This window comes from Mesoplodon densirostris, chromosome 12, assembly GCF_025265405.1.
Source record: "Mesoplodon densirostris isolate mMesDen1 chromosome 12, mMesDen1 primary haplotype, whole genome shotgun sequence".
Taxonomy (NCBI): domain Eukaryota; kingdom Metazoa; phylum Chordata; class Mammalia; order Artiodactyla; family Ziphiidae; genus Mesoplodon; species Mesoplodon densirostris.
In genome coordinates, this window is record NC_082672.1 from 12086598 (window position 1) to 12111560 (window position 24963).

A 24963-nucleotide genomic window follows, 5' to 3' on the forward strand; every position below is an offset into this window, starting at 1 on the left:
TACAATCTCATGTTAATATATCAGTATTGTTGGAAAAGGTAGTGCTCTAGGAAGATTTCAAAAATAAAGCAAGGAAACAGGATCAGGTACCACAATACAGGGAGAGACACTGGTACACACCAAACATGTACAGAGGTAAACAACAAGAATCCTGGTCAAAAAGAGAGCTGAGGGTCAGGAGCCAGCAGTTTATGGTGATTTGCGCTGGTTGATCACTCAGAGCAAGGGAATGAGGAAATACACAGGCAGGAAGGAAAGACAGGATGAGTTAAGAGAAGCAGACATGCTCCACAGGAAGCGAGGGGAACATATCGTGAGGTCAGGTTCTACCAGAGCTAGGAATTTCCTCCCACAGGGAGTATCATTTTTGTTGCAAACAAACCACCTTAGAAATGAGTGGTTTAAAACAATATCCACTCTTATGTAACATGGGTATATGGACCCACTGGACAGTTATTTCTGATGATGTGGGCTGAGCTTGGCTGAGCTTCCTCATGCGTCTGTGGACAGCTAGGGTGTTGGCTGGGGCTGGCTGGCCTTGGAGGGCCTCACCTCAGAAGACTCAGCTCTTCTCCAGGTTAGCCTGGGCATGTTCTCACAGTGGAGTACAAGAAAGGAGATTATACAAGTGCCTTTTCAAGCCTTTGCTCACATCTGGTCTGCTATTGTCCCATTGGCCAAAGAAAGTCATGCAGTTAATCCTGGAACTAATATGGAAGGGCACAACCAAAGAAGATGCTATAAGTTGGAACCATTCGTACAATCCATATACCACACTAAGGAGCCAGGATCAGGGCATTGGTCGTTTGGAGCTAAATGATAAAGACAGGTAAGTGCACATACATTCTGATGAAGAAGAGTCTGGGAACTGATGCAGGGAAGGCAAATATTTCACTTGTAAATACTTGCTCAAAAGCAATTCAAGGAAGACAGGCCACTCAAAACCTGGCTGCACATTTCTACCTGCTAAGGTTTCAGAATGCAGCACGGGAGACTTAGGTTACATGTAAAGAAAATCTTGCTGACAATGAAAGTTTTTAAACACTGCAATGGATTACTAAAGGAAACTGTAATTTTCTTCTCTTTTAAAGTACTTAAAATCAAACTAGCTACCTTGTTCTCTGGTACGTGCTCTTGGACAGAAGCAGAAAGATGAACTCATTGACCTTTCAGAGTTCCCTCCAGACCTGTTATTGTCCCGCTGAACCTCTTCACACAGTGGAAGAAAGACTCTAACAGCCTGCCTTTTATTCCTACACTTAACACACATTCATTACAGACCCTCTCTGTGCTTGGCACTCTGCTTGGTGCTAGAGATATAATCTCAGCCTTTGAGGAGATCACAGGCTTTGGTCAAAAGGTGAAGCAAAAATGCTCCATCTACATAAGTGTTAACACATGGGGGATAGAAGATGCTATTTAAAACAGTGAATGTCTTCAAAGGACAAAGGCTACTGTGAAGGGGAAGACCCCTTGCCCTGGGTCTCTGCCTATCTTTTGATCTGCCCAAGAGACCAGAAGGCTCTTTTGTTCAACTGGGCCCATTGATGGGTTTGAGATAGACAAAGGGACTTAGAGCAGAGTTACAGGTACGGGACTGGAGAGAGCAGGGCTCTCTGCATAATTAAGTGAGAATTTGTGATTTGCTGGAAGACGTAGGTAAGGATGGGAGCAGAATAGGGATGGAATAGGGAAGGCAAGAGTCCAGGCGTTACAGGGGGTAACATGGCCAGTGAGAAAGCCCTTGGTCTGTGGTGGCTAAAGCCTATCTGTGAACCTAACAATCTCACTTTTAAAAAGCTAACAAGAGAGACTTCTGTCCAAACAAGATAACTAGTATAGACTCGTCTCTCCCTACTTTTTCCTACTTAGGATAACGATAAACGCTGGAAATAAGGCAGGATAAAATCAAAGGAGAACTCTGAGAGGTGGTAGGTGAAAGGCAAACTGATTTAAGGAGGCCAGGACCGAAGAAACAGCATTATGTCTGGGCATCTTACAACCTCATGCCCAACAGAAGGGCACGTGGTTGGCATTTCCCAACCCCCAAAACTAATGACAGAAGGTGTTCAGGTAGTCCACAGGGGTTTGATCGAAGCCCCAGTGAAAACAGGTTACCCAGGGAAATAGTCTCCTTCCCTGACAGTCCTGGGACTCCCCTCTCCTACTCAGAGACACCCACAAAGCAGATCCCACCACAAGCACCTGCCCAGGAAACCCTCTCTGTCCCCACAGGTCAGAGACTTCATTTTCTCACCTAGAGATTTAGGACAGGTGACACACCTGGTGACATTCCTTCCACCCTTTCAAGGAGCACCAGTGAAGATCTGTTGGAGTCCCGTGGCTGACCTTAAAGAATGGCCAAAAGAAGTTCTTCAAGCAAAAATGAAATGAAAAAGAAGGTTTCTATGCCACGAAGAAGGAAGAAAAAAACAGTGAGAAAGGCAATACAATAGACTGTCATTCTTCTCTTGAGTTTTCTAAAATATGTGTTAGGATTGAAATTAAAATTATAACACCATCTAATACTTAAGACAATGATATTTAAAGTAGAGAAGGTAAAAGATAAATTGAAGTGGGGTTTCCACATTTAACTGGAAGTGGCAAAATGCTGATACCAGTAGTCAGTGGTAAAGCATGTATATATATTGTAATGCCCAGAGCAGATACCAAGAAAACTATACTAAGCAAAATTCTCAAAAATACAAAAATTATATCAAGGTGGAATCTTTAAAACATGTTCAAGTAACCCGCAGAAAGGCAAGGGGGAAAAAAAACACAGAACAGGAAACAGAGGAAATAAACAGAAAACAAATAACAAAATGTTAGATTTAACCTCTATCACATCAGTAATTACTTTAAGGGTAAATGGTTTACATATGCCAACTGGAAGGCAGAAATTGGCAGACTGGATTTTTTTTTTTTTTTTTGCGGTACGCAGGCCTCTCACTGTTGTGGCCTCTCCCGTTGCGGAGCACAGGCTCCGGACGCGCAGGCTCAGCGGCCATGGCTCACAGGCCCAGCTGCTCCGTGGCATGTGGGATCTTCCCAGACCGGGGCACGACCCCGTGTCCCCTGCATCGGCAGGCGGACTCTCAACCACTGTGCCACCAGGGAAGCCCAGACTGGATTTTTTTTAAAAAATGATCCAATTACATGCTGTTAGCAAGAAATTTACTTCAAATTCAATGGCATAGGTAGGTTGAAAGAATAAGGATGAAAAAAGGCATATCATTTTGTTTATAAAAAGGGATTGAGATACATGCATAAGCTTGTATTATGTATAAAAATGTTACAGAAGACTACAAAAAACCATTAACAGTATTTAGTTCCAATGAGGGTAATTGGGGATCTGGTATGAGAATACTTTTCACTGTCTACCCTTCCATGCACTTTAAAAAATTTAACACATGCACTTGTAAAGTTTATGTAAAAATAAACTGAAGAAAATAACTTTGGTTAATAAAACGTAAGGACTATCTAATAAACAATGTTATGTTACTATCTAATAAACAATAATAGACCCCACCAAGGCCAACAACAAACCATTAGTAAAAGTCCCACATTAGGGCTTCCCTGGTGGCGCAGTGGTTGAGAGTCCGCCTGCCGATGCAGGGGACACGGGCTCATGCCCCGGTCCGGGAGGATCCCACATGCTGCGGAGTGGCTGGGCCCATGAGCCATGGCCACTGAGTCTGCACATCTAGAGCCTGTGCTCTGCAACGGGAGAAGCCACAGTGGTGAGAGGCCCGCATATCGCAAAAAAAAAAAAGTCCCACATTATGTGAGTTATCTGCAGTAATATTGCTCTAGAGTTAAAGAAGAATCACGGGAAAGGATCCATGTTCCCTGTTTGTGTCAACACCGGGTCTGAGATATAGGAATAGCCACAAGATAAAGAATGAAGAATAATAGCTCAGCAGAGGCAAGAGAGAGCCAAAGTTGCTCATAAAAATATAAGTGCCCCTTGCCCTCCCATCCCCATCCACCAGAGAGTCACAGAAATCTTGATGAAGCCATTGAATTTTACAGTCATGTGTGGTTGTTCAAGCTCATCTCCTGTTCAGCTCAAAGAAGAGAGACTTTTAGCTGACCATTAGGTGACAGCAGCATGACCTATACCTTGGTCTAGGCCACTTGTGTCCACTTGTGGAAAGACAGCGTTCAATGGTTTGACCAAAAACAATGCATCCAGAGCTCTCAAAATTTTTCAGTGGTAATGCCCATTGACAAGATTTATTATTTTAATTACTTAAGTATTATTGCCAAATTATAACAAAAGAATCATGTTCCTTAGATACAAGCTACTTAAAGCGTCTATACCATGTTTGCAATATACCTACATCCATTTTCAAATTCAGGAAGAAAATTCCCCATGATCAGAACCCTGATGACAAATTCTGTTTCCTCCTTCATGACAGTAGCAGTGGGTGAGATAGATGACTCAGAGCTTTCATACATTAAGGTTTTCCCCATTAGCTATTTATAGGGAAATCTTTTAAAAATGTATATGCTTAAAAGTTTCAAGTGTGTTTCTCAGGACATTACATTGACAAATAGATATGCTGTAGGTTCTTTCACTCCAGACAATTTTATTGCCAAAGGAAACAGAAAATGTAGAACGGTTCAAGTTCCTGATCAAAACCCTTAAGTAGGGACTTCCATGGTGGAGCAGTGGTTAAGAATCCACCTGCCAATGCAGGGGACATGGTTTCGAGCCCTGGTCCGGGAAGATCCCACATGCCGCAGAGCAACTAAGCCCATGCACCACAACTACTGAGCCTGCCCTCTAGAGCCCACGAGCCACAACTACTGAGCCTGCATGCGACAACTACTGAAGCCCACGTGCCTAGAGCCCATGCTCTGCAACAAAGAGAAGCCCCGCTCACCGCAACTAGACAAAGCCCGTGTGTAGCAACAAAGACCCAATGCAGCCAAAAATTAATTAATTAATTAATTTTTAAAACTTCAAGTAAAAAGAGAATTTCTTCCTAGATAAAAAAATATTATCCCAAAATCCTTAAATTAAAAGGAAACAAAACAGGATTTTTTTCCCTAGAAAAAATACAACAGTACAAGACAATACACTTGTAAGCGTGATTCAGACCTAGGAAAGAAGTGGTATTTGGAGGTACAGGAAGAATATTTAGATTAAATGGAAGAAATGACAAGAAAAACCACCAAAGAGGAGTTGGTCTTAAGGACCTCATTGCCTATCCTTGTCACCCATCTCTTCTGTCTAGTGGCCTTAGAAGTGGCACATTTCTAAGTGAAGAGATGAAGAAATTACTGTAGTGGTTGCCATATTAGAATTCTATCTACCTCACTATCAAGTGAAGTTCATTTGATTCCTATGGATAACTAAGGTGCATTAGTCAGCACATTGAGATGGAGAGGTTTTTTTATATAATCAAATGACCTATTTAATTGAAAATCATGATTTCATCTTGGACAAACTACTTTTGGCCTATGCCTGCCTAACAGTAAAAAAAAAAAAAACCAGACCAGATCTTGCACTACCATTCATCAGTAGGCTTAAGCTTCTTGGGATCCACTCAGTTTCCTTAAAGCCAAGAATACAATCTTCCACTTGGCTCCCAGAGACGCCAAAACTCATTGCCTAATGCTGCAATTTATTTTGAGTGACAGCCCTCTTCTTATCCCATATTTAAATTCCAATACAAAATAGATACAGGAGGCACTTGGGATTTCAACTCTTATGGATTATATTGTTTAAACCTAGAAGAACAAAATGCCCTAAAGTAGTGCATGCAAAACATGTATAAGTATTTTGAAGATCCAAATTTCTTTAAATCAATATAGTATTCCCCTTCTTCTTTCACTATAGTACTAAGTGGCATATGTGAAGGACATAGGCACACCTGTGGAACCCGAGTCTGAAAGATTTTAGGACAGCAGCCCATAGTATAATCAAATCACTTTTAATTCAACAGAGTTATTAGGATAACCTAAAGTTATACACCAGCTTTTTAAAAAAATATACAAAGCTTAATTCAGCTGACTCCCCTAAATTTTTTCCCTGTATTCAAGGAATTTGTAACTGAATAGTATAACCAGCATAACAAATTGTTCAGTGATGCAAAAGATTATAAAGAGAAGAAGAGAGGTAAAGAAGGAAACAAGGATCACCATTGGAGAAAGGAAGCAATGATCTACATGGAATATTTGGCATGGAATGCTTTACCTTGTCAAGACTTGCTGTGCACTGTAAAATCCTGTTTAGAAACTATGGCAGTATATTAAGGAGACTTAGTGTTATGAAAACAAATGGGGAACTAAAAGTAATAAAATGAAGTTTCTAAAGTCAACTGACACTAAATATGTGACCTCGAGCAAGTCACTTAACTTCATAAGTTTTAATTTCTATGAAGACTTTAAACTAGAATTATTTCTAAGCGCTACACAATAGGAAATATGTTTTGGTTTTTTGTTTTTTGGGGTTTTTTTGGAGTTTTTTGTGTGTGTGTGGTATGCGGGCCTCTCCTGTTGCCGAGCACAGGCTCCAGACGCGCAGGCTCAGCGGCCATGGCTCACGGGCCCAGCCGCTCCGCGGCATGTGGGATCTTCCCAGACCGGGGCACGAACCCGTGTCCCCTGCATTGGCAGGCGGACTCTCAACCACTGCGCCACCAGGGAAGCCCGGAAATATGTTTTTTAAGTATTAGGAGTCAAAATTTTAAAACATATATTTTGGAAGAAGTAATACATTGACTATTGTTTCTTTCGGAAAAAAATTTTTACATTTGATATTTTGCAAAAATAATTTCTATTAAAAAAGACATCTATGATGTTTTTCTCAAGAATTTTGCATTATTAAAGGTTGGAAAGTCAGATGAGACTTGAATGTTTCTGAATAATAACTATGTCTAAAATTTTTTTTAATTATTCAGTCTTCAGACAAGTTGATAATAGTTTATTTTAAAAATATCTTGCAATATGATATCAGAAGATGTGATACCTGTAAAAATCTTTTGTCAACTGAAAGGCAATAAAAAATATAAATATCACTGTTATTATTGTTATGCTAGAAAATTCTACATACGCTGCTGAGTTCTTAGGTTTATGGATTATTCCTTTGTATTTTTAGTGACGATAAAATCTAGACGTTAAATTCTAAGCAAGATCCTAAGATGAACAGCTCATACGAAGGTTCTTTCTCCTTAGCTTTTAGAATATTTGGTAAACCCAGATCCTATCTATGATTCTTCAACAGTTTTATTCAAATACAGTACTAGTACTGATTTTAACTTAAGAAGATATCCATTGTCACTCATGTAGCTGGATGAATGAATTTTAATTTGACCCTCAAGAGTCAGTCTAGCCAAATAATAACAATGAAAATGCATGAGAACAGTAATTTCAACCTGGCTATTTCACAGACAAGCTTATTTTATGCATCAATAGCAAATAAATCAAGAAATTGGATGGACTTGCTGAATGTCTTTCACTGCTCTAAGTAAATCCATCTAGCTAGCGTAACAAGCAGTTCTGAAGATTGGAATGTAAGCAGAGAAGAAATATTGATTGATTGCTTTATTTAGAGTAGAACTGTAACACCACCTATGCAAGGCATTTAGCATATCAAGCTAGGCAGTACCATCTTGTTGCTATAAACTTAACTGTAAGATAGATTAGACACTCGTGTGTGGAGTCTGGTCCCATAACTAAGAGCCATCTCTAATAGCAAAGCAGCTCCTACTAAAGGCATCAACTTTAGGGAGATGCAAGTGACTGCTGGCTGGCACATTTGATTTCCATACTGCAACACTACAGGGCAGCAGAGCATCTGTGGGAATGTCAAAATTCGTGTGTAGGAGTGAGTTGTTTCCAATCAATCTTGTAGGCACTTTAAAGAGGAAGAACACCAAATTCGTGCACCATTTTGGATGTTTGGACATTGTTATGGACACGTAACAACAAAGCACCCTCTAGAACAGTGGTCCCCAACCTTTTTGGCACACCAGGCACTGGTCTCATGGAAGACAATTTTTCAACGGATGGTGGCGGGGAGGGGGGTGGTTCAGGCGATGGGGAGCGGCAGCTGAAGCTTCGCTCACTCTCCCACCACTCACATCCTGCTGTGTGGCTAGGTTCCTAACAGGCCACAGACTGGTACCGGTCCACGGTCCAGGGGTTGGAGACCCCAGCTCTAGAAAATCCTCTCCTTCCCTATCAGCAATTCTTATTGTTGCTGTAATTATTATTTCACAAATAGAAATAATACAAATAAGCCCTGGCCCATCATCTGAGACCTAGTAGATGTCCTACTGAGCCTGAAAGAACATAAAAGAATTAAAAGAATGGGAAATACCTGCATTAGCAATGTAACTGCCTGGTAGAGATATGTTTAAGTGCTTATTCCATGATGAGCAGCATTTTAATAACAATGCCAGGCCTGAGAAAAACTGGGAAAAATATTTACCAATCTCATAAATTTCTAGACTAATCCACAAGATTATCCAGATCACTCAAGTTTTCCAGTTGATGTTTCTCTGGGATTGACACATCTATTTTGATGCCTTGCTTGAACAGCTTCCAGCCGGGGCTACATTCATGGGCATTTGAAATGCTTGCCTATCCCTGGTGCCTGAGATTTCAGGGCACCCCTCATGCCCCAAGCTCCATCTCCTACTTGTACAGTGTTGATGCAGACACTCCTTGGGGAACTTAAATATGGGGGAAACAAACTTTAAAAGGAGACAACTAGAAATTCGAACAGTTGGTTACCTTATGCCAAGAAACCAAATTGTCTGAAGTAATATAGTGACTCGACATTCCAGGAGACCTAAATCCCAAGAGCTTTGTGTACTACAAATTAACACCCAACAACATAGCTTATAAATTCTTCTATAAAATAAAGCAAGTTATATCTGAAGAACAGACTTAAATGATGTCTGCAATTGCAAAGAGTTACTTTGAATATCATAACAAGTAGAGGAAAACAAAGCAGTATTCAGATTTAGGAGGGTCAGCTAGACTCACGCCCTAGCTAGAGTACCAACCAGCCCTGTAGAGGTAAGAATGCATGGAACCCCAGTGCATGGAATTCCAACTGCTTTTTCAGAAAAATGACAAATTGCTATAGATCCCAAGCCTTGAGGAGGGTCACTTGTAAATATAACTGCTCAACCTTAATTTATTACTGTGTAAAACCTTATAGGCATTTTTATCAGAAGAAGGATGTTTGTTCTCACAAATAACTTGATATAATCAGTTGTAATGTGATTCAGAAGTAAAATCATTGGTTATATTTGATACAAACGTCAAGGGAAAGTGTTTAAATATATTTTTAGTACAATCAAATGACCATTAGTAGTTTGTTAACTTTAAAAGAAGAAAACGATTATAATTCTTTTTAAAGGCTTGGTTTATAAAGATCTTCTCCAATAGCCTTCAGAGACTGTCCTGTGAAACTGATGTTTGTCTACCGTTTACTCTGCAGTTATAGTACTCTAGCGAATCCATCACGACAAGCCTTCTCTAAACACCACAGTTCCTACACTGGAGGATTCCAGAAATAGGTGATATGTTCTACTGAATTTTATAGCTTTCACTCTGTTGCAGTGATGTCACACAATGTGAGCATTATTTGTATGAAGATTCTGGAGCAACCTGACCTGGGTCGCTCTCCTTTTCCCGTGAGACCTCACCTCTCCTTGGTGCTCCTGCAGTTCTCTTTACCTCGATCCTGGCACATAACCCACCGTGTTGATATTAATCCAAACATCATGTGAATGAATAGACAATAAGCTCTACAAGAGTAGGAGCTTTCTATTATTCAGCTTTCTGTCCACAGCCTCAAGCAATAACTGCATGTCACCCAAAAGTTCACATAACATGTTCTTACCTGTTGAACTGAGTAGTGACCATTTGACTATGTCAGCTTATTTTTTCTTCTTTTGTTTTTGCGGAATCTAAAAAAAAAATGATACAAATGAAGTTATTTACAAAACAGACACAGATTCACAAACATAGAGGACGAATCTATGGTTATGGGGGTGGGGGGAACAGATTGGGAGTTTGGGACTGACATGTACACACTGCTATATTTAAAATAAAATGCCCTTCCATATGTCAGCTTTCTATGCCTAAAGACCAATACTTTCATCTGAGGGCCCAAGAGGCATAACCAACCAACTTCCTGGCAGCAGCTCATAGGACTTTTTGGTCCTCCAGTGACAGAAGACAAAGCCAAAGCAGGTTTTAGAAAGGAAGCTACTGTAACTTTACACAGCAATGCTGAAGGGAGATCTAAGTGCCTCTCTGTGAGATGCAGAAATGGGAATAGTTTATCACCTACTATAAACAGAAAAAAATGAGCATGTTTACTCTCTTTTCTTGTCGTACAGTATGAAAAAAATTGAATAAATATCCTTGATGCCAAACTCATTAGGTTTCATTCTAGAAATGATTGTGTGAAAAGGGAGAGTTTCAGAAAAGCTTTTTCAAAATGAGCCTGTTTAAGTAGGTTTTTTCCTCAATCCAAACTACAAATTTTGATTTATAAACCACAAGCAGTTTCAGGAGCATCTCTGAAAAGGCTACTTTTACTCTTCCAGGCAGGAATCTAATAGTGCTGGGTGGTTATTTTTCTAGAGAAAATGCTGTCTTCCAACAGGTTGGGCTTGCATTGTTCCATAGGAAACCACATTTCTCCCATCAGTGAGATCTCCCCGCTGAAAAGAGAATTCCATTTTCTTGAACCTTCTTTCTGCCACATCAGAGAAGAAATACCTAGAAGTTTGCACAAAGCTTGCCGAGGATTGAGCTGCAACAGCATGAGAAGACTGGTAAACTCCCCACCCCTTGCTATGGGCACAGTGGCATCATGCCACGTGACTCCTGTGGCGGGTATCACAAGCTCTGTCATAGAAGAGGACACAGCGTCTGTGTCTGTTCTAGATTTTTCTAGCAGTGATTTTCCTGTTCCTGCTCCTATTTGAATTGCCCCTTCTCTTTCTTCACAAAACAAATCAAATCACAGCTTCATTTTCAAGGCCAAGGAGGAGCGTAAGCTGTTTCCATCCAAGGGTGATTTTCATAGTCAGTTCATCCCATTTCACATTCCCAATTTATTTCATGTATCTTCCAGTCCCAATAAAGGACCATATGAGCATTTTTATTTTTTTAAAGATATTTTGCAAATGGAAAAAAAAAACAGTTTTAAAGTGTCCTCTAAAGTTGTCAGGAACATAAAATTCAAATCCCTTTAAGATACCAAAATCAACCTAATGAAGAACAGATTAATAAGATTTCAGGAAACCTTTTTTTATTCCCTTAAGCAGCTCCAACTAAGAAAAATATAAATTCAACTCAATAGAAAATTCTTTCATGGCAAATGATTAAGGTTTGGAGAATGAAGTTTAGGAAGGGAAGAGGGAGGCCATTCTTCCACAGTGAGGACTAATTTCTAAGGTTAACATCATTCACTCACGTACAAAATGGTTCTGAAAATTTATGTGGACAACTTACTATATCTACAGAGTAAGGAAACCATCATGAAAGATTTCACCCATGAAGGATTAAATGCTATGAATATTTCCACCTGCAATAAACAACTAGAAAACGAGACAATATATATGAAACAAATGTTTTCAAACAGTGGACAACAGGCAATGTAGGTCAGTGCTTCCTAAGAGAAGGAGAAAATAAAGTAAGTCCTACAATTGCCCTTGTTTACTGCCTGGGGTCAGTTTCTAGGTCCAAAACAGTGAAGCAGGAAATAAAGAGAGGCTGAAGTTCTCACTGAGTTGAAGAGATCAGGTCTGGAGTTTGATTGTCTAAGCCAGATTGCCTAAAATTTACAGAACAGAATAGGGGAGAGGAGGGTAGCTCCTCAGTGGGTAGCTACACAGAGGTAGCTCCAGAGATCTGCAGAAGTGTCCATTGAAATCATTGCCTAAATACTAAACTATGCATGTGCATGGTAGAACTCCAGAATGCTGGGGAAAGAACCAGAAAGCAGTAGGATAAAAACTTAATCTAAGAGAAGGCAGGAAAAACAGGAGAAAACAACGACCAAAAAACCCCAGATGGGACAAATAGGTAACAACTAGCAAGATGGTAGATTTAACCCAAAACTTGTCAATAATTACATTTAATATAAATGGTCTAAAAACTAATTAAGAGACAGAAATTGTTAGATTTAATAAAAAACCAAAACCAGCTATACACTAGCTTCAAGAAACCAATTTTAAATATAAATACTCAGATAAATTAAATATAAAGGAATGGAAAAAGATATACCAAGAAAAATAATCTAAAGAAAGCCAGAGTGGCTATATTAACATCAGACAAACTAGACTTCAGAACAATAAATATTACCAGTAATTAAGAGGGATACTTCATCACAATAAAACAGTCAGTCCATCACAATCTTAAAGGTGTACATACCTAATAACAGAACTCCAAAATATATGAAGTGAATATTGATGGAATGAAAGGGAGATATAGATGAATCCAAAATTATTGTTAGATATGGCAATAATGTTTTTTTCAGTAACTGAAAAGACAAGTAGAGAGAAAAATCATTAAAATATTGAAGACTTGAGGAATAACACTATCAATCAACTTTGACCTAACTGATATTTATAGAAAACTCCACTCAAAAACAGAAAAATAGGGCTTCCCTGGTGGTGCAGTGGTTGAGAGTCTGCCTGCTGATGCAGGGGACATGGGTTCGTGCCCCGGTCCGGGAAGATCCCACTGTGCCGCGGAGCGGCTGGGCCCGTGAGCCATGGCCGCTGAGCCTGCGCGTCCAGAACCTGTGCTCCACAACGAAAGAGGACACAACAGTGAGAGGCCGCGTACCGCAAAAAAAAACAGAAGAATATTATTTTCAACTGTAGATGAAACACATTTACCAAGATAGACTATGTTCTGAGTTATAAGACAATAAATTTATTTATCTCAATAAATTTAGATAGACCAAAATCATATAAAGTATATTCTTTGATCACAGCAGGATTAAACTAAAAATTTAAAAAGATACCTGGAGGTCTCGGGCTTCGGTCGGAGCGCAGGGAGAGGACTGGGGTTGGGGTAGTGAACACAGCCTGAAGGGGGCTAGTGTGCCACGGCTAGCCGGGAGGGAGTCCGGGGGAAAGTCTGGAGCTGCCGAAGAGGCAAGAGACTTTTTCTTCCCTCTTTGTTTTCTGGTGCGCGAGGAGAGGGGATTAAGAGCGCTGCTTAAAGGAGCTCCAGAGATGGGAGCAAGACGCGGCTAAAAGGGCGGACGCCAGAGACGGGCATGCGACGCTAAGGCTGCTGCTGCTGCCACCAAGAAGCCTCTATGCAAGCACAGGTCACTCTCCACACCGCCCCTCCCTGGAGCCTGTGCAGCCCGCTTCTGCCAGGGTCCCAGGATCCAGGGTCGGCTTCCCCGGGAGAACGCACGGAGCGCCTCACGCTGGTGCAACGTCTCGCCGGCCTTGGACACTGCAGGCTCGCCCCACCTCTGTGCCCGTCCCTCCCCGCCCCCCCGGCCTGAGTGAGCCGGTCCTGTCTGAGCGAAGAACAGACGCCCTCCGGGGAGCAACAAGCAGAGGCGGGGCCAAATCCAAAGCCGAGTCTCGGGAGCTGTGAGAACAAATAAGAGAAAGGGAAATCTCTCCCAGCAGCCTCAGAAGCACTGGATTAAAGCTCCACAATCAACTTGATGTACCCTGCATCTGTGGAATACATGAATAGACAACGAATCATCCCAAATTGAGGAGATGGACTTAGAGAGCAAGATTTATGATTTTTTCCCCTTTTCCTCTTTTTGTGAGGGTGTATGTGTATGCTTTTGTATGAGATTTTGTCTGTATAGCTTTGCTTCCACCATTTGTCCTAGGGTTCTATCTGTCCAGTTTTTTTGTTTTTTAATTTTTTTTCTTAATAATTATTTTTATTTTAATAACTTTATTATATTTTATCTTACTTTATTGTATTTTACTTTATGTTCTTTCTTTCTTTCTTTTTTCCTTCCTTCCCTCCCTCCTTCCTCCCTCCCTCCTTTCTTTCTTTCCTTCTTTCCTCCTTTCTTTCTTTCTTTCTTTCTACTTCTACTAATTCTTTCTTTCTACTTTTTCTTCCTTTTATTCTGAGCCATGTGGATGAAAGGCTTATGGTGCTGCAGCCAGGAGCCAGTGCTGTGCCTCTGACGTGGGAGAGCCAAGTTCAGGACACTGGTCCACAAGAGACCTCCCAGCTCCACATAATATCAAAAGGCGAAAATCTCCCAGAGATCTCCAGCTCAACACAAGCACCCAGCTTCACTCAACGACCAGCAAGCTACAGTGCTGGACACCCTATGCCAAACAATTAGCAAGACAGGAACACAACCCCACCCATTAGCAGAGAGGCTGCCTAAAATCATAATAAGTCCACAGACACCCCAAAACACACCACCAGACGTGGACCTGCCCACCAGAAAGACAAGATCCAGCCTCATCCACCAGAACACAGGCACTAGTCCCCTCCACCAGGAAGCCTACACAACCCACTGAACCAAACTTAGCCACTGGGGACAGACACCAAAAACAACGGGAACTACGAACCTGCAGCCTGCAAAAAGGAGACCCCAAACACAATAAGATAAGTAAAATGAGAAGACAGAAAAACACACAGCAGATGAAGGAGCAAGATAAAAACCAACCAGACCTAACAAATGAAGAGGAAATAGGCAGTCTACCTGAAAAAGAATTCAGAATAATAATAGTAAAGATGATCCAAAATCTTAGAAATAGAATAGACAAAATGCAAGAAACATTTAACAAGGACCTAGAAGAACTAAAGATGAAACAAGCAATGATGAACAACACAATAAATGAAATTAAAAATACTCTAGATGGGATCAATAGCAGAATAACTGAGGCAGAAGAACGGATAAGTGACCTGGAAGATAAAATAGTGGAAATAACTACTGCAGAGCAGAATAAAGAAAAAAGAATGAAAAGAACTGAGGACAGTCTCAGAGACCTCTGGGACAACATTAAATACACCAACATTCGAATTATAGGGGTTCCAGAAGAAGAAGAGAAAAAGAAAGGGACTGAGAAAATATTTGAAGAGATTATAGTTGAAAACTTCCCTAATATGGGAAAGGAAATAGTTAATCAAGTCCAGGAAGCACAGAGAGTCCCATACAGGATAAATCCAAGGAGAAACATGCCAAGACACATATTAATCAAACTATCAAAAATTAAATACAAAGAAAATATATAAAAAGCAGCAAGGGAAAAACAACAAATAACACACAAAGGAATCCCCATAAGGTTAACAGCTGATCTTTCAGCAGAAACTCTGCAAGCCAGAAGGGACCGGCAGGACATATTTAAAGTGATGAAGAAGAAAAACCTACAATGAAGATTACTCTACCCAGCAAGGATCTCATTCAGATTTGATGGAGAAATTAAAACGTTTACAGACAAGCAAAAGCTGAGAGAGTTCAGCACCACCAAACCAGCTTTACAACAAATGCTAAAGGATCTTCTCTAGGCAAGAAACACAACAGAAGGAAAAGACCTAGAATAACAAACCCAAAACAATTAAGAAGATGGGAATAGGAACATACATATCGATAATTACCTTAAATGTAAATGGATTAAATGCTCCCACCAAAAGTCACAGATTGGCTGAATGGATACAGAAACAAGACCCATATATATGCTGTCTACTAGAGACACATACAGACTGAAAGTAAGGGGATGGAAAAAGATATTCCATGCAAATGGAAACCAAAAGAAAGCTGGAGTAGCAATTCTCATATCAGGCAAAATACACTTTAAAATAAAGACTATTAGAAGAGACAAAGAAGGACACTACATAATGATCAAGGGATTGATCCAAGAAGAAGGTATAACAATTGTAAATATTTATGCACCCAACATAGGAGCACCTCAATACATAAGGAAAATACTAACAGCCATAAAAGGGAAAATCAACAGTAACACATTCATAGTAGGGGACTTTAACACCCCACTTTGACCAATGGACAGATCATCCAAAATGAAAATAAATAAGGAAGCACAAGCTTTAAATGATACATTAAAAAAGATGGACTTAATTGATATTTACAGGTCATTCCATCCAAAAACAACAGAATACACATTTTTCTCAAGTGCTCATGGAAAATTCTCCAGGATAGAACATATCTTGGTCACAAATCAAGCCTTGGTAAATTTAAGAAAATTGAAACTGTATCAAGTATCTTTTCCGACCACAACGCTATGAGACTAGATATCAATTACAGGAAAAGATCTGTAAAAAATACAACCACATGGAGGCGAAACAATACACTACTTAATAACGAAGTGATCACTGAAGAAATCAAAGAGGAAATCAAAAAATACCTAGAAACAAATGACAGTGGAGACATGATGACCCAAAACCTATGGGATGCAGCAAAAGCAGTTCTAAGAGGGAAGTTTATAGCAATACAATCCTACCTTAAGAAACAGGAAACATCTGGAATAAACAACCTAACCTTGCTCCTAAAGCAATTAGAGAAAGAAGAACAAAAAAACCCCAAAGTTAGCAGAAGGAAAGAAATCATAAAAATCAGATCAGAAGTAAATGAAAAAGAAATGAAGGAAATGATAGCAAAGATCAATAACACTAAAAGCTGGTTCTTTGAGAAGATAAACTAAATTGATAAACCATTAGCCAGACTCATCAAGAAAAAAGGGAGAAGACTCAAATCAATAGAATTAGAAATGAAAAAGGAGAAGTAACAACTGACACTGCAGAAATACAAAAGATCATGGGAGATTACTACAAGCAACTCTATGCCAATAAAATGGACAACCTGGAAGAAATGGACAAATTCTTAGAAATGTACAACCTGCCAAGACTGAATCAGGAAGAAATAGAAAATATGAACAGACCAATCACAAGCACTGAAATTCAAACTGAAATAAAAAATCTTCCATCAAACAAAAGCCCAGGACCAGATGGCTTCACAGGCAAATTCTATCAAACATTTAGAGAAGAGCTAACACCTGTCTTTCTCAAACTCTTCCAAAATATAGCAGAGGGAGGAACACTCCCAAACTCATTCTACAAGGCCACCATCACCTTGATACCGAAACCAGAGAAGGATGTCACAAAGAAAGAAAACTACAGGCCGATATCACTGATGAACGTAGATGCAAAAATCCTCAACAAAATACTAGCAAACAGAATTCAACAGCACATTAATCGGGTCATACACCATGATCAAGTGGGGTTTATTCCAGGAATGCAAGGATTCTTCAATATATACAAATCAATCAACGTGATACACCATATTAACAAACTGAAGGAGAAAAACCATATGATCATCTCAATAGATGCAGAGAAAGCTTTCAACAAAATTCAACACCCATTTATGATAAAAACCCTGCAGAAAGTAGGCATAGGGAACTTTCCTCAACATAATAAAGGCCATATATGACAAACCCACAGCCAGCATCATCCTCAATGATGAAAAACTGAAAGCATTTCCACTAAGATTAGGTAAAAGACAAGGTTGCCCACTCTCACCACTCTTATTCAATATAGTTTTGGAAGTTTTTGCCACAGCAATCAGAGAAGAAAAGGAAATAAAAGGAATCTAAATCAGAAAAGAAGAAGTAAAGCTGTCACAGTTTGCAGATGACATGATACTATATATAGAGAATCCTAAAGATGCTACCAGAAAACTACTAGAGCTAATCAATGAATTTGATAAAGTAGCAGGATACAAAATTAATGCACAGAAATCTCTGGCATTCAAGTTCACTAATGATGAAAAATCTGAAAGTGAAACCAAGAAAACACTCCCCTTTACCACTGCATCAAAAAGAATAAAATATCTAGGAATAAACCTACCTGAGGAGACAAAAGACCTGTATGCAGAAAATTATAAGACACTGATGAAAGAAATTAAAGATGATACAAATAGATGGAGAGATATACCATGTTCTTGGACTGGAAGAATCAACATTGTGAAAATGACTCTACTACCCAAAGCAATCTACAGATTCAATGCAATCCCTATCAAACTACCACTGGCATTTTTCACAGAACTAGAACAAAATATTTCACAATTTGTGTGGAAACACAAAAGACCCCAAATAGACAAAGCAATCTTGAGAATGAAAAATGGAGCTGGAGGTATCAGGCTCCCTGACTTCAGACTATACTACAAAGCTACAGTAATCAAGACAGTATGGTACTGGCACAAAAACAGAAAGATAGATCAATGGAACAGGATAGAAAGCTCAGAGATAACCCCATGCACATATGGTCACCTTATATTTGATAAAGGAGGCAGGAACATACAGTGGAGAAAGGACAGGCTCTTCAATAAGTGGTGCTGGGAAAACTGGACAGGGACATGTAAAAGTATGAGATTAGATCACTCCCTAACACCATACACAAAAATAAGCTCAAAATGGATTAAAGACCTAAATGTGAGGCCAGAAACTATCAAACTCTTAGAGGAAAACATAGGCAGAACACTTTATGACATAAATCACAACAAGATCCTTTTTGACCCACCTCCTAGAGAAATGGAAATAAAGACAAAAATAAACACATGGGACCTAATGAAACTTAAAAGCTTTTGCACAGCAAAGGAAACCATAAACAAGACCAAAAGACAACCCTCAGAATGGTAGAAAATATTTGCAAATGAAGCAACTGACAAAGGATTAATCTCCAAAATTTATAAGCAGCTCATGCAGCTCAATAAGAAAAAAACAAACAACCCAATCCAAAAATGGGCAGAAAACCTAAATAGACATTTCTCCACAGAAGATATACAGATTGCAAACAAACACATGAAAGAATGCTCAACATCATTAATCATTAGAGAAATGCAAATCAAAACTACAATGAGATATCATCTCACACCAGTCAGAATGTCCATCATCAAAAAATCTAGAAACAATAAATGCTGGAGAGGGTGTGGAGAAAAGGGAACACTCTTGCACTGCTGGTGGGAATGTGAATTGGTACAGCCACTATGGAGAACAGTATGGAGGTTCCTTAAAAAACTACAAATAGAACTACCATATGACCCAGAGATCCCACTACTGGGCATATACCCTGAGAAAACCATAATTCAAAAAGAGTCATGTACCAAAATGTTCATTGCACCTCTATTTACAGTAGCCGGGAGATGGAAGCAGCCTAAGTGTCCATCATGGGATGAATGGATGAAGAAGATGTGGCACATATATACAATGGAATATTACTCAGCCATAAACAGAAACGAAATTGAGCTATTTGTAATGAGGTGGATAGACCTAGAGTCTGTCATACAGAGTGAAGTAAGTCAGAAAGAGAAAGACAAATACCATATGCTAATACATATATATGGAATTTAAGAAAAAATAATGTCATGAAGAACCTAGGGGTAAGATGGGAATAAAGACACAGACCTACTAGAGAATGGACTTGAGGATATGGGGAGGGGGAAGGGTAATCGGTGACAAAGCGAGAGAGAGGCATGGACATATATACACTACCATACGTAAGGCAGATAGCTAGTGCGAAGCAGCTGCATAGAACAGGGAGATTAGCTGGGTGCTGTGTGACCGCCTGGAGGGGTGGTGTAGGGAGGGTGGGAGGGAGGGAGACACAAGAGGGAAGAGATATGGGAAAATGTGTATATGTATAACTGATTCACTTTGTTATAAAACAGAGACTAACACAACATTGTAAAGCAGTTATACTCCAAGAAAGATGAAAAAAAAATATATATAAAATAAATAAATAAAAAGATACCTGGAAAAATCACCAACTATTTGGAAATTAAATAACACACTTCTTAATAATCCATGTGTCAAAAAAATTATAAGGAAAATGAGAAAATATTTTCAACAAATGATAATGAAAATACAACATTTGATATTTGTGGAATGTAGTAAAATCAGTGCTTAGAGGGAAACTCATAGCTTCAAATACTTATATCAAGAAAGAAAAATGGTCTAAAAATTATTATCTAAGAAATTAAACTCAAAGTAAGCAGAAGAAAGGCAATAATAAGAAAAGGGACTATGAATTAGAAACGGGACAAACAATAGAGAAAAAAATCAGTGTAACCAAAAGCTGGTTATCTTAAAAAAAGAGAAAGAATATAAATTACCAATATCAAGACTAAAAGAAGTGACATCATTGCTGATTCTGTAAATTTAAAAGAATAATAAGAAAATACTATAAACATATTTATACTAATAAATTTGACAGCTTAGATAAAATGGAAAAATTCCTTGAAAGACAAAAATAATTCACTCAAGAAGAAATAATGTTGAAGACCTATATCCTATTCAAGAAGTTGAATTTATAATTTAAACACCATTCCACAAAGAAAATTCCAGGCTTAAGTGACCTTATTGGTAAATTGAACCAAACATGAAAGGAAAGAATAACACCAAGGCTTCCAGAAAACAGAAGGGAAAGGAATATTTCCCTAAGACCAACACTATCCCAATTCCAAAACAAGACAAAAAAATATTACAAGAAAAGAAAACTACAGTTGAAGATCTTTCATAAACATAGGGGTAAAAATTTTTAACAAAATATTAGGAAATCAAATCCAGCCATATATAAAGACAATTCACCATGACCAAGTGGGATCTATTTCAGGAATGCAGCATTCAAAAATCAATGTAATTCATCATATTAAGATGTTTAAAAAAAAAGCAAAACTACATGATCATTTCAATAGATACAGAAAGAACATTTGAAAAAATTCAACACATACTCGTATCAAAAACTGTTAATAAACTACAAAAAGAAAAAACCTTCCTCAACTTGATAAAGGACATCTACAAAAAAAATTCTTCAAAACACACTGTAAAGAAGTTAAGTCACTCTTGGAGGAGATATTTTCAAAACATATATCTGATAAAGGACTTTTACCCAGAATATCAAAATAACTCATAATTTGTTAAGAGGAGAATCCAATAAAGACTGGGCAAAACATGTGAACACTTCTTAAAAGAAGATATACAAATGGCAAATAAGCACATCAATAGGTGCTCAACATCATCAGTCATTAAAGAATTTCAATTGCTACTAATGCCCACTAAATTGGCTAAAATTAAAGACTAATGCTACCAAATGTTATTGAAGATATGGAATAACTGAACTTTCTTACATTGCTTCAGTGTATAAATAAAACGAAACTTGCTATAGCTACTATGCGAAATAGTTTGGCAGCTTCTTACAAATGCTGCAAGTACATTTACCATACTACCAGAAATCCCACTCCTATATATTTACTTAAGAAAAATGAAAATATATGCCATGCAAAGATATATCTGAACATTCATAGCAGTTTTATTCATAATAGCTCCAAACTGGAAACAAACCAGATGTTCCTCAAGTAATGAATGAATAAACAAATGGTATAACTATACAGGTGACTACTACTCAGTCACAAAAAGAAATACTGAAAGACTTGAAGCATAGATGATTCTCAAATGAATAATGCAAGTGAAAGAAGCCAGACACAGAGAATCTACAGGCCAAATGACAAAGACAAAACTAATGCCATGCAAAGATCAGGAGTTTCCAGGGTCCAGAGCAAAGGAGAGACTGAATGCAAAGGGTCATAAGAGGATTTTAGGGATGATAAAAATGCTCTATATTTTGATTGTGGTGATGTTTACTTAGCAGTATTCATTTGTCAAAATTATACATTTGATTAATTTTATTATTTAATTGTTCATCAATAAAGCTTATTCTTTAAAAATATCAGAAGGAAACATAATAAAAAGAAGCCATCATCATTTATTTAAAATTCTATGTGAAAAGATATTGCTTTTTTTCCTATTATTGTGTGTCCTGAGGTGTGTTTTATCTTTTATCGAATAGGGGAAAAATCAAGCTATTTTAAACTGAGATTATGTGGAAAGAGCTTCAAGTGGTATAAATACATTTATATTAAAATTAGAGTACTTTACAATAACTAATTGATGGTTTTTTAAGATATATTTTAGAATGCAAAGAATACACATGGATGCTTATCTTTTTTAAAATTAATTTTTATTGGAGTATAGTTGATTTACAATGTGTTAGTTTCTGCTGCACAGCAAAGTGAATCAGCCATACATATACATATTGGATGTTTATCTTCATTGTGATTTATTAAGTAGTTGGATGGATCTACTCAAATCTCAATATTTACTACTTTCAGTACTTCATTTGAATTACAGTTTCATTTAGAGAATTCTAATTTTTATAATCAATAAGTCATTACTTTTCATATACAATTATAATGAACATAACATTGGGATAACATTATGTTTACTGTTTTGCAGTTTCACTTCTAGACTATTTCATAAAAATTTGAAAAACAAATTCACTGATGGGAATAGATTTCCTCTGCTTGGCTTTCAAATTCATTGTAATCAATCCTGTAACATTAAGCACATTTCCTCATCAATATGAAAATTAAACTTCAGGGACTGACCTTATAAATAGATCAGAGAAAGCAGAATGACACTGAGAATAAGTTAACATATCCAAATAATCAAGCCCAATAAAAATGTAGTGTTTGAATATGAATTTGCAAAATAAATGAAATTCAAAGGTACGTTCCCAGACTTTAAATAGCCTATGCTGAAAGAGAAAAGAGTAACCTAGTAAATCTTGATCACTTTAAATTGGCAACACCTTGAGTGTGCTCTACAGAAGGTTTGTGTTAGATAGACACACACACACACACACACACACACACACACACACCCCGTGAGTTCATTATTAAACCAATCACAATAATGTAGTGTAAACAAAATAAAACCAATTTTCTCACATCAGGACGTCTCAGAACCTTTAATATGCTAATCTACATTGGGATTCTTACTAGAGAAAGTTGCATGTACCACAAATTATTTAACTATGAAATCTTTTATCCAGGATCAGCTACTGGAGTTTGTATTTGAAAAACGAACTTTGGGAAAGCTGGCCTAAAGTGGTATTTATTTTCCCAGAAAAACTCTTACATATGTGAGCACAGTTCTCTAAACCACATCTCACTTAATCTTTTAATAGGTATGTTGTTTTATTTGTTCTGTTTGGTAAATGCCCGAAATAATTATTTTGTTGCTTGTTTTTTAATAATCTCTTGGAAAGTGTTTATTTGTACACATTTTCAATAAGTAAATAATTATAAAATGTATGTATATAATTTAGCTAATTATGAATGGCTCTATAACATTTTCTAAACCTAGGCAAAGCTAGTCTGCTTTATAGTAGATAGGCATACCCTCTTATCTACAAAGGGACACTTTAAACAAGAACAGTTGTTAGAAGACAATTCTCCATGGATCTCATGCATTTCTGCATGTCTTATGACCAGAGTCATTGACAATTTTTTCAGTACTATCTTTTGAAAGACATTTGTCTAGCAAACAGCCTTGGAAGATACAGAGTCTTCCTCTGGGGCACAGTACTCCAGACAAAGGTTGGGCAGGTTTGCTAGCAGTCCCCTTCAAAAGAATAATTCCTTTAAAGTTTGGTCCCTGAACTCCCTTTAAACACTCAGGGCTTCTCAGCCATGAGACAAATGCACTGCACTGGAGTGTCCACCTGGGCTGCTCCATATCACACCCACGGGCCTCACGGTGCAAGAGAAACATTGTGAACATGAAGTTCAAGCTTCCTGCTGTGCCATGAGTAATAAGATCCTTTGTCTCTGACCCAGGAGTCTCGTATCTGCAAGCATCCATGAAACTGTGACAGGCTAACGTTAGCTTGCAAATAGGATAAAAGCTCAGACTTTTCATAGTTTTTGGCAGCTGTAACATTTACACTGAGGTGACACTTTCAGGTGAATAACTTCCTGTATAACAGCAAGAAAAGTTTGAAGATGTCAGTGGAGGATTGGACAGCACAAGACAGGGAAGGAGTAAGGAGGCTTAGTCTTTGATTTTATTTTATTTTTATTTTTTGGCTGTGTTGGGTCTTCATTGCTGCTCACAGGATTTCTCTAGTTGCAGTGCACGGGCTTCTTACTGCGGTGGCTTCTCTTGTGGCGGAGCATGGGCTCTAGGTGCACAGGCTTCAGTAGTTGTGGCATGCAGGCTCAGTAGTTGTGGCACATGGGCTTAGTTGCTCCGTGGCATGTGGGATCTTCCAGGACCATGGATCGAACCTGTGTCCCCTTCATTGGGGGGCAGATTCTTAACAGCTGTGCCACTAGGGAAGTCTCAAAGGAGGCTTAGTCTTATTGAAAGAACCAAATACATACCATTGTTTCCCAGGAATGACCAATGTAAGACACAATGACAAAGTCAGAAAGAAATGACAGAGGCAGAATTTCAGAACACAGTAGTTTTGTTTTCATGGTCCAGCTGTACCTTCTACACAGTTTATGGGACTTACAAGCAGAAAAGAGTGACAGGAAGAGTCAGGACAAGTCTATTCTATAGGTCTGCAAGAAAAAATCTAAAAAGCTAAAATGGTTCTATGTGTAAACTATAGTACATCTTATTTTGGTTGCTCTGGCATGATCAGAATACATACTTCATGCTTGCAATTCTAGAATGGAAGAAAGGACTTGAAAGGTAACTTGGAATAAGGACAAACTGCAAAGGAGAACATTCCAGAAAAATAAGTGCTCTAGAATTAGAGAAATAAGATCCTACTGTCTACACTCACGGTTAACACCTAACAAGTTATTCCTATACCATTTTGTTCATTTTATTCTTTTAGGACCCAAAAACCAAAAATCCCGAAGTTTTGGATGATGAAACTCTGGGTCTTATTATTCAATACTGTGGTAAGCAGAATGATAACCCCATAAATATTCATGCCTTAATCCTCTGAACCTGTAAGTAAGTTGCAGTACATGGCAAAAGAGACCTTTCAGATATAATCAAGGTTACAAACTTGAAAATGGGGAGATTATTCTGCCTTGTTTGGGTGGACCAATCTAGTCACACAAATTCCTGAAAGCAGAGAATTTTTTTCCAGCTAGAGGCAGTA